Source organism: Mandrillus leucophaeus, unplaced genomic scaffold (assembly GCF_000951045.1).
Source record: "Mandrillus leucophaeus isolate KB7577 unplaced genomic scaffold, Mleu.le_1.0 Scaffold297, whole genome shotgun sequence".
Taxonomy (NCBI): domain Eukaryota; kingdom Metazoa; phylum Chordata; class Mammalia; order Primates; family Cercopithecidae; genus Mandrillus; species Mandrillus leucophaeus.
The window spans coordinates 2,568,523-2,579,087 of record NW_012103109.1 but is presented as its reverse complement, the minus strand read 5'-3'; positions in this window follow the sequence as shown (position 1 = coordinate 2,579,087).

Genomic DNA, 10,565 nt, shown 5'->3' with positions numbered 1-10,565 from the left:
TTTTTTTTTAAACAGACTTGCTCTGTCGTCCAGGCTGGAGTGCAGTGGCACCATCTCAGCTCACCACAACCTCCGCCTCCTGGGTTCAAGCAATTCTTCTGTCTCAGCCTCTCGAGTAGCTGGGACTACAGGTGTGCACCATCATGTCCGGCTAATTTTTGTACTTTTAGTAGAGACGGGTTTTCGCCATGTTAGCCAGGCTGGTCTTAAACTCCTGACCTCCAGTGATCCACCTGCCTTGGCCTCCCAAAGTGCTGGGATTATAGGCGTGAGCCACCACGCCTGGCTGAATTCATATTTATTTAGCAACCAGTAAATGTCAAGCACACAGGGTGAATGAGCTAGTCACGGTCTCGGCTCTAATGAGATTTCAGTCTTGTGGGAAAGAAAAGTGAACAGGCCATTGTATAACAGTAGCTGTGTGCCCTTGGGCAGGGCCCTTAACCTGTTTGAGCTTGAGCTTCTGCTCAGTAAAACAGGAATAATGGTAGTATCTACGTGGGACTGTGTGAGGGATAGTTGAGATAGTAAAATTTATAAAGTAAATGATCTTAGCAAGAATTACAGTTTAAAGGAGATTGTCAATGTCCTGTGTGGTCTTGGGGAAAGGGCTGAGTCCTGAGGCTAAGAGCCAAAAGAAGGCCAGGGACATTAGGGTTCTGGCCACAGAGGTGAAGAAGTCACAGCTGGGCCTTGAACTATGCATAGGATTTGAGTAGGGAGAGAGGCAGGTACAGTGCATTCCAGATGGGAACTGCATAAGCAAAGACCTGGCCTCAGGACCTTCCAAGATGCCTCAGGAGCAGGGCACTGGGGTGGTGATGTGGAAGGCCAGAGCACACCTGGGCTGGGGCCAGGTTAAGGAGTTGGTTTTGGGAGCCATAGGGACTTTTGAGCAGAAGGGTGATATAATTTTAAAAATCATTAGCTAATAACTAACTAAAGATCAACACGACAGTGGTGTTCAAGAAGAGATTAACCTGCAGCAGCCTGAAGTAGCAAATGGCTTTGTAATTATTTAATTATTATTATTATTATTTGTAGAGTTGGGTTTTACCCAGGCTGGTCTTGAACTCCTGGGCTCAAGTGATCTGCCCACCTCAGCCTCCCAAAATGCTGAGATTACAGGCGTGCGCCACCAGGCCCAGCTGCCTTGTAATATTTTTGTGGCTTATTTTATTTTATTTTATTATTTGTTTTATTTTTGAGACAGGGTCTGTCGCCCAGGTTGGAGTGCAGTGGCAGCTCACTGCAACCTCCGCCTCCCAGGCTCAAGGAATCCTCCTGCTTCAGCCTTCTGAGTAGCTGGGACCACAGGTGCGTGCCACCATGCCTGGCTAATTTTTGTATTTTTAGTAGAGATGGGGTTTTGCTATATTGGCCAGGCTGGTCCGAACTCCTAGCCTCAAGTGATCTGCCCGCCTCGGCCTCCCAAATTGTTGTTATTACAGGCATGAGCCACTGTGCCCAGGCTTTATTTATTTTAATTTTAGAGACAGGGTCTCACTCTGTTGCCCAGGCTGGAGTGCAGTGATGCGATCATAGCTCACTGTACCCTAAAACTGTGTTCAAGTGATCCTCCTGCCTCAGCCTCTCAAGTAGCTGGAACTACAGGCACATACCACTATGACTGGCTAATTTCTTTCTTTCTTTCTTTCTTTCTTTCTTTCTTTCTTTCTTTCTTTCTTTCTTTCTTCTTTCCTTCCTTCCTTCCTTCCTTCCTTCCTTCCTTCCTTCCTTCCTTCCTTCTTTCTTTCTTTCAGGGACGTCGTGGCTACTTTCAAAAATTAACTTTTAATTACACAAATTATGTAACCACTACATTTCATTGTGAGAAATGGAAACATAACAGGTAAAGTTGGAGTCTCTTTAACCAACCCCATAAACCCCCAAAAAGTAACAGCTGTTTTTAGGCTGTGTGTGTAGTTCCAGACCTGGCCAGTGGGTTAACATAAACATGTATATCCTTAGCAAACACACAGTAACCCTCCAGTTACATTACGTACATTGTTATGAGTAAATGTCAGCTTGTAATTTGTTTTTCTTCTCTTTCTTTTCTTTTCTTTTCTTTTCTTTTTTTTTTCCATTCAGCAGCATGTTTCAGAGCATTCCATGTCAGGACATATTTTGCTGACTCACCCTTTAAAAAAATAATGCATCAAATTTTTAGTGGAGATAATCCCAGCACTTTGGAAGGCTGAGGTGGGAGGATTGCTTGAGCCCAGGAGTTCAAGACCAGCCTGGGCAATATAGTCATAGTTCAAGACCAGCCTGGGCAACCGTATCTAAGAAAAAAAAAATTAGCCAGGCATGGTGGTGTGGGCCTGTAGTCCCAGCTACTTGGAAGGCTGAGGCAGGAGGATCCACTGAACCCAGGAGTTTGAGGCTGCAGTGAGCTATGATTGCACCACTGTGCACCAGCCTGGCCACAGAGCAACACCCTGTCTCAAAAAAAAAAAAAAAAAAAAAAAGGTACTGACTGTGAATACAGATTTAACCAAAACCTTGGTTATAGTTGATCTAAATGTTTTAAATGTTTATCCATTTAAATAATGTTTCTTTCTTTAGACAGGGTTTCACTCTGTCACCCAGGCTGGAGTGCAGTGGGGCAGTCATGGCTCACTGCAGCCTCCACCTTCCAGGCTCAGGTAATCTTCCCACCTCAGCCTCTGAAGTAGCTGGGACTACAGATGTGCGCCATCACGCCAGCTAAATTTTGTATTTTTTGTAGAGACAGGGTTTCACCGTGTTGCCTAGGCAGGTCTCATACTCCTGGGCTCAAGCAATCCACTCACCTCGGCCTCCCAAAGTGCTGGGATTACAGGTATGAGTCACCGTCCACAGCCCATGTAAATAATTTTAACTTTGGAAAAAAGGTAAAATGGCAGGAGGTACAGATACACCTTCAATAATGAACTTATATCACTTTTTCTCCTCAGAATTTATTTTGAAATATATTGGAGAAAATATGCCCAAGTCACTGCTGTAACATTATGATGAAGTAACACTTGGCATTGAATAACACTGGGTAGACAACTATTGTTCAGTTTATTCTAGCTGCTATGAATAAAGAAGAGAAAATTTTGATTGGTCCATAACATGAAAAGAAGGTGGGATAGATTTCAAACAGGCTTTCTTTGGAAAGAAGCAGTTAGTTATGGGAACATTTCATGGCTTAAAAAGGTTTAAACCAAAAAAAAAAAAAAAAAAACCTATTTCCTAAAGGGAGATAAAGGACAACTTGTAAAACATTCACCCCTAGACTTTTTGGGTTGAAATAATGGCACATGTAGTATAGGTACATCATTTATTGGTCCAAGGCCACACATCACTATAAAGCTCTTGACATGCTATCTATCAGGGAACTTACATGTATGAATTCAACAGTTGTAAACAAAATTCATCAGGCTTCATAGATATGTCTTGATCTAGGTGCTGCATTTCAGATAGAGCAGGTGCTGTTTCTGTTTTTCTATTGGTGGTTTTTTTGTTTGTTTGTTTGTTTGTTTTATTTTTTCAGATGGAGTTTCACTCTTGTTGCCCAGGCTGGAGTGCAGTGGCGTGATCTTGGCTCACTGCAACCTCCGCCTCCCAGGTTCAAGCAGTTCTCCTGCCTCAGCCTCCCAAGTAGCTGGGATTACAGATGCCTGCCACCATGCCCGGCTAATTTTTTGTATTTTTAGTAGAGACAGGGTTTCACCATGTTGGCCAGGCTGGTCTCAAAGTCCTGACCTCACGTGATCCACCTGCCTCAGCCTCCCAAAGTGCTAGGCTTACAGGTGTGAGCCACCACACCTGGCCTCTATTGGTGTTTCTGATTCACCCCGTTGTTTTTTTTTTTTTTTTTTTTTGAGACACTCTCTCTGTTTCATCTAGGCTGGAGTGCAGTGGTGTGATCTCAGCTCACTGTAACCTCCGCCTTCCAGGTTCAAGTGATTCTTGTGCCTGAGCCTTCCAAGAAGCTCCGACTACAGGCATGTGCCACCGCGCCCGGCTAATTTTTGTATTTTTAGTAGAGACAGGGTTTCACCATGTTGGCCAGGCTGGGCTCAAACTCCTGACCTCATGCAATCTGCCTGCGTTGGCCTCCCAAAGTGCTCGGATTACAGGCGTGACTCATGCCTTTTAACTGCTGTATGATATTCCATAGTATGCACAGCCACTTACTGATGCACCTTTATTGTATTTTTAGTTTTTGCCCAGCAGTGCTGCCTTGTGCATGAACAGCTAGATATGCATTGCTGGATGGCCTTGTGATCTCCAGGAAGCTTCTGAATATCCAGAATTATTTCCCCCAACCTCCTTAGAGCCAGCCTGAGGGATTTCTTGTGGAGGGATTTGGTGAATAATGGGATTCCACCACAGGCACAGAGCCCTGCACGTGGTACATACATCCTTTCCTCTCAGAGATTGCCTGGTCTCCTTCTACCTTGGTTTGAGCTAGCCTGGAGCCCAGACCCCAGGCTGACTGTGGGTTGTACAGTCTAAGTTCTGGAAGGTGGGCCCCTGGGCCTGGTTTGCTGTGGCCCTTGGCTCTTCCCTGCACTCCTCAGCCAGGCTCTGGAAGCACAGGGGCACTCCATCTGCTAGCCTCACCCACCAGGAGGGAAACCCAAGTGGATCCCCCAACTGGGCCTCCGCTTAGCCCAGGGAGGCAGTGCAGCTTAGTGGTCAGGCGTCTGGGCTGCAGAGTGAGACAGGCCTGGTTTCTTACCAGCTGGGAGAACTTGGGCAACTTACTCAATCTCAGTTTTCCCATCTATAAGTGGGTATTCTGATCTCCAGGGTAACTGAAGTAAAATAAGGTAATGCATGTGATAACATTTAGAACAGGGCTGATGTTATGCTTACAGCAAGTTCAGGAACAGCAGAAAGAAGTGATTAAAGGAATAGCTTGGATTGTGAGTGAGGGGAATGATATCTTCAGCCTCGGTCCCAGAAGAAGGAAATGATTCCTTGCTTTCTGGGAACCCCTCCCACACCAGACCAGGGCATCCTGCCCTCCCCACTTCTCCATATCCAGCCTTTGTCTTCTGTTGGGCCCTGGCAGGAGTGCCTGTTCAACTTGCCTACAGCCCTGGGGCCCTTAAGCCGTCCACTTCTGGATGGGTGTGGGGCCAGGTATTTACTCTGTGCTGGAACCTGCCCTAGGTGCTGAGCAGACAGCCAGGTTTGGATCCTACCCTACAGCCCATTTGCAGTGTTTCCACCCTTCATTTGGTTCGCTGTTAAAAAGAGGGCCTGTGGCTGTGTGCCGTTGGGTAAGGTGATTACATTCTGGGCTTCAGTGTGCTAGTAGCACCAGGTTCACATCTTCCTTTCTGTGATAGGAATGGTGGCTAGATTAGGGGGAAATATGGTCAGAAGAATGTGTGTGGGTTTCACAAGTGTGGCAGACACTGCTAGTTGCCCACACAGCCTTTATTTGCCTTTTTCTTTTAGTGATCTTGTGTTGTGCATGGTGATACACCCTGCTAAAAAATGGTGATACACCCTGCTAAAAACAAACAAACAAACAAACCAAAAAAACCCTACATTTCCCAGCTTCTTTTATAGATGGGATGGCCAATGAGATATTAGTGGAAGTCACTGGCTGGAGCTTCTCGGAGAGCTCTTTAGTGCTGAGAAGTACACTCCTGTGGCTCTGCCCCTTATGTTTTCTTCATTACCTGGAAAACATATGATGGCTGGAGTTTCAGCAACTCCATTGTGACTCTGAAGCAATCTCAAAGACAAATCACACACTAAGGACAGTACAGTAGAGAGAAGCCTGCGGCATTGATGAGAACGCAGACATGCCACACTGGCTCTGGACTGTCCACCCCTGAATTTCTTTAATGTGAAAGAAAAATAGGCCAGGTACTGTGGCTTGTGCCTGTAATCCCAGCACTTTGGGAGGCCGAGGTGGGAGGATCGCTCGAGCCCAAGATTTCAAGACCAGCCTGGGGAACATAGGGAGACCTATGTCTCTACAAAAACAATGAAACAAAAAGATGGGCATGGTGACACATGCCTGTGGTCCCAGCTACTCCGTAGGCTGAGGCGAGAGGATTGCTTGAGCCCAAGAGGTTAAGGCTGCAGTGAACTATGATCATGCCACTATGATTCAGCCTGGGCGACAGAGTGAAACCCTGTCTCAAAAAAAAAAAAAAAGAAAAGAAGAGAAAAAGAAAAATCACCATCTTATTTAGGTCAGTGTCATTTTAGGAGGTACTATGAACAACCAAACACAATTCCTACCCACATAATACGGAAGTTCCCAGGGTTTCCTTATCACCAAGTGGGGCCATGTGAGCTGGATGACAGTTCAGTTAAGTGAATTCACGACAGATTCAGGGCTCCCATAAATGAATGGATGGATGTTCACCGGGAGATAGGTCTCTAGTGAGGGGCCACAGGCACAGCCTTTTCTTGGGCAGTATTATGATCTTGAATGAAGAGATGAACTGATCTAATGTAGGGTAAGACCCAAACCCAGAAGTGACTTAGGAAACAGCCAGTATCTAAAGAGATCCTGACAGGCTGGAACAACCCATCAGACCTAATCAAATAGAACCAGCATGTCCCATGTACCCTTCTCCAAGTTCACGTCAGGAGGCATCCTGTAAAATCAGCACATGTGGGAGGGCATGGTGGTCATCGCCTTCAAAGTGTCAGGGGCATAAAAGTAAATGTGATCCAAGCTGCATGCAAATTCACAAGAAGCAGGCCAGGCACAGGGGAGGCCCAGGCAGGTGAATCACTTGAGGCCAGGAGTTTGAGACCAGCCTGGCCAACATGGCAAAACCCCATCTGTACTAAAAATACGAAAAAATTAGGCAGGCGTGATGTCGTGCACCTGTAGTCCCAGCTACTTGGGAGGCTGAGGCAGGAGAATCCCTTGGACCCAGGAGGCGGAGGTTGCAGTGAGCTGAGATCGCACCACTGCTCTCCAGCCTGGGCAGCCGAGCAACACTCTGTATCAAAAAAAAAAAAAAAAATTCACAAGAAGCAAGGGTGGGAGCGGGGGGGGGCGTCTTCAACCAAGGAGTGATGGTTCCTTATTCTCCAGACAGGATGGGCCCTACCTCAACTAAGTGGTGAGAACCGGAGGCCACTGTTTATGAGGGATGGGGACAAATCCCAGCTCAGACAGGGAGGTTGGTGAGAGGGCTTAAAGCCAGGTCACCAGAGAAATAGCTGGAGGACCTGGGGGCATTTAGTACAAAAAGAAAAAAGTGGAGGGGGTGTGACGGTTGTCTGCAGAGGCACAGACACAGGGGAACCCTCCAGGGAGTGTCTGAAGAACTTTCTAAGTCAGAGGCGCTGTCTTGTAGGGGAGGGAGTGGCCTGTTCCTGGAGCTAATCAAGAAGAGGTCGGATGACGACATGTTAGGCACGAGCAGGAGCTGGAGCAGATGGCTGCTTCAGGACTCCGGGTAGTCCCAGGGTAGGGGAGCACAGGGGAGCCCTCAGGGCATCCTGAGTTGGGGGAGCGCAGAGGGAGGCCTCCCAGGTGCCCAGGCTCAGGCCACCTGCACTCCTACTCTTGTCGGTGCCCGAAGCTCAGTAGCTCGGCTGGGCCTGCTGTCAGAGCTGGAAGCACAAAGCTGCCATCATCTTGTGCAGGGCTTGCCTGTGTGGCATGGGTCAGCTTGGCCCTGAAGCAGGTAATGCCCATGTCTGTATTCCTTCTAGATAGTGAGGAAACTGAGACCTCTATCCCACTATCCCTTTATGGGCCTCCCAGCACTTCCTCCCCAACTAGCAGTTGGGGTGGGGAGGGCAGAGGCCTCAGGTTGGCCCCCAAGATGTGCTTATTTGGCCCTGGCCCTGTTACATGGTGAGAGAGGGCAGTGCCCTTGATCCAGCCCACCCTTGGTGGCTTAACACAGGCCCCTACAGCCACCTGGCTGCCCACAGCCCTGTGCCCAGGAGCTCTGCACCTGCTCTTTCTCCCTGGCCAGACAGTGCAGGGCCCTGGGAGCAGGTCCAAGACCCTGGAGCCAGGTTAAATTCTGGCCCTGACCCATGGGTCTCCTCTCCTTTCCTTCCCCTTGGATCCCTTCCAGGCCCTAGGGGGTGAGCAGGCTGTGGGAATGTGGAAGGGAATTGAGGGTGCTGGGCCCAGAGGGAGCTGCAGGGCCGTGTGGTATTCTCATTACCGGCAAGGCAGAGAGGGCCAGCCCAGCCTCCCCTAGGGCCACTGTGGCTACCTTCACACCTCCTGGCTGTCTGTTGACACAAAGGCCGCCTCCCTCAGGGCAGAAGGTGTTGACTTGGGAACCAGGGTGTGCAGGGGCCTCCAAAACAGCCCAGCAGCAGGCCCCCTCAGAAGCCCCAAAAAGTGCTTCTGGGGTGGGGGGTGGGAGGCGGCAGGTCCCAGCCCCAGGAGGCCAGGGTAAGGCCAGGGCCTGTGTCCCTCGGCTGGGGATGGAAGGAGTGTGGGAGGACTCGGGTCTGGATGGACCGCTCCCTTGGGGAGCCCGAGTCAGCATCCCCTGGCCCCAGGGGCTGGTACATGGGCATAGCCATGGAGGCCCTGCCAAGCAGAGCATCTCACTGGGAGGTGTCACTGGGAGGCCCAGAGACTGACAGCCACTGGGGCAAGGTCACAGAGCAACCACTGGAACTGCCACTCACCCCGACTGTGTGTCAGGCCAACCTCGTCTTCTGAGCCCTTTCCACAGACGAGCCAAGTTTGCGCCGGCTGAGCCTGCTCTGCTCAAACCCCGTGCCCAGCACCCTTCAGCTTTCCCCTGACTCAGCTCAGGAAACGGTCACCGGAGAGGTCACATCACTTGCTGAAGGTCCCCAGAGCCGGGACTCCAGCCCACTGGCATCTAGCTTTGAGTCAAAGGCCGTGCATAACACCAATGGGAACACTGCCTGGCTAGGACTGAGTCTCCAGGAAGACGAGTTGCCCACTTGGGAGTGGAAGGAGAAGGACCGACAAGTCAGTGCTGAGTCTGATAGTGGCCTGGTGTGCAGGGTGCCTGTGGAGGGCAGGGAGGTGCTCCCTGCCAGGGCCATCAGGGCAGGTTCCAGGGGGAAGGAAAGGGCCTGAGATTGTGGATTTTCTCCAAGTGATGGCGGGTGGGTGTTCCTGGCAGAGGGAAAGGTGTGAGCCCAAGGCTGGAAACAGGGAAGCCCAGGGCGAGCTTGCTGGCAGTGCCCAGGGGGCTCATGCCCCAGGCTGGTGGGGATAATCGGGAGATGATGTGGACAAGCAGGTGGGAGCCGGATGGGGTGGGGAGGTCCTGCTGAGTGAGGAGTTCAGACTCAGGGAGGCAATGAGATCCACAGAAGGTTTGAGGAAAGAGAGAGGTTGGAAGGCAAAGATCCTGAGGCAGGAAACTGTGTCAGAGGTTGCGCTCATCTCAGGGCAAGGGCTGACTGCAGCCTGGCAGGGGCCTGGGAGTGGGCCCAGCCGCCACTGGAGAGAATGTGGAGAAGGGGGAAGGACTGACTGCTATTGGCTGGGGAAGTAAAGGAGGGGCTGGGGGCCACAGGCATGGGGAGCTGCCCAACAGAGCTCACCCTCTGCTCTTCCTCCAAGAAGGCTGAGCCAGGGAGTCCCCAGGACTACCTGGTCCAGCTCCTGGGACAGCAAGGCCCATGGAGGCAGCTCAGGCCTAGAGCCAACAGTATCTGGGGTCAGCTTCCCATCCAAGCCTCAGTCTCCTCATCTATGAAATGGGTGTCCTTGCTGGGAGGATTAGATGGAGGACCACATGTTGGGCACCTGGGACTCTGTAAGTCCTGCCTGCCTGCCCTGCTGGAGAGGACCACCTAAGGCCCTGCAGCTGTTGGGAGGACAAAGGGCAGTGCCCATTCCAGGGGCTGCAGGCTCTGGGAAGGAAGACCCAGCCTCCCAGGCCTTGTCTCCAGGCTTGGGCCTATCCATTGGAGTGTGAACAAGCTGGATAGGGGGGCAGAGAGCAGGATCGGGGGGAGGTTCAAAGTGTTTTCTCCTCCCCTCTCCTCTTTCCTTTTTCTCTCCTTTCTCTCCTTCCTTCTTCCTCCTTCTCCCTTCCTTTTCCCTTTCCCCTTCCCCTTCCCATTCCCTTCCTTTTCTTTCCTTATTTTTTTTTCACCAAAGCAACACATCCTCATTACAGAAAAGGGAGAGAATATACACATGCAAAAAGGAGGGAATGTAAAAGGCCCCCGGTTCCATCAACCCAGAGAGAAGCACTTTGGCCCATGTCACTGCATCCTAACCTTTTTTAAGCATCTCTACCAGCACAGGAACATAGAGATAGAGGCACTGAGCGGGAGCATGTCACTTTCTGGGATTGTTTTTCTGTTTTTTGAAAATTCTAGCATATATTTTTTTTTTCCTTTTTTTTTTTTTGTTTTTTTGAGAAGGAGTCTTGCCGCTCTGTTGTCCAGGCTAGAGTGCAGTGGCACAGTCTCTGCAAGCTCTGCCTCCCAGGTTCACGCCATTCTTCTGCCTCAGCCTCCCAAGTAGCTGGGACTACAGGTGCCCCCCACCACGCCTGGCTAATTTTTTGTATTTTTAGTAGAGACGGGGTTTCACCGTGTTAGCCAGGATGGTCTCAATCTCCTGACCTCGTGATCTG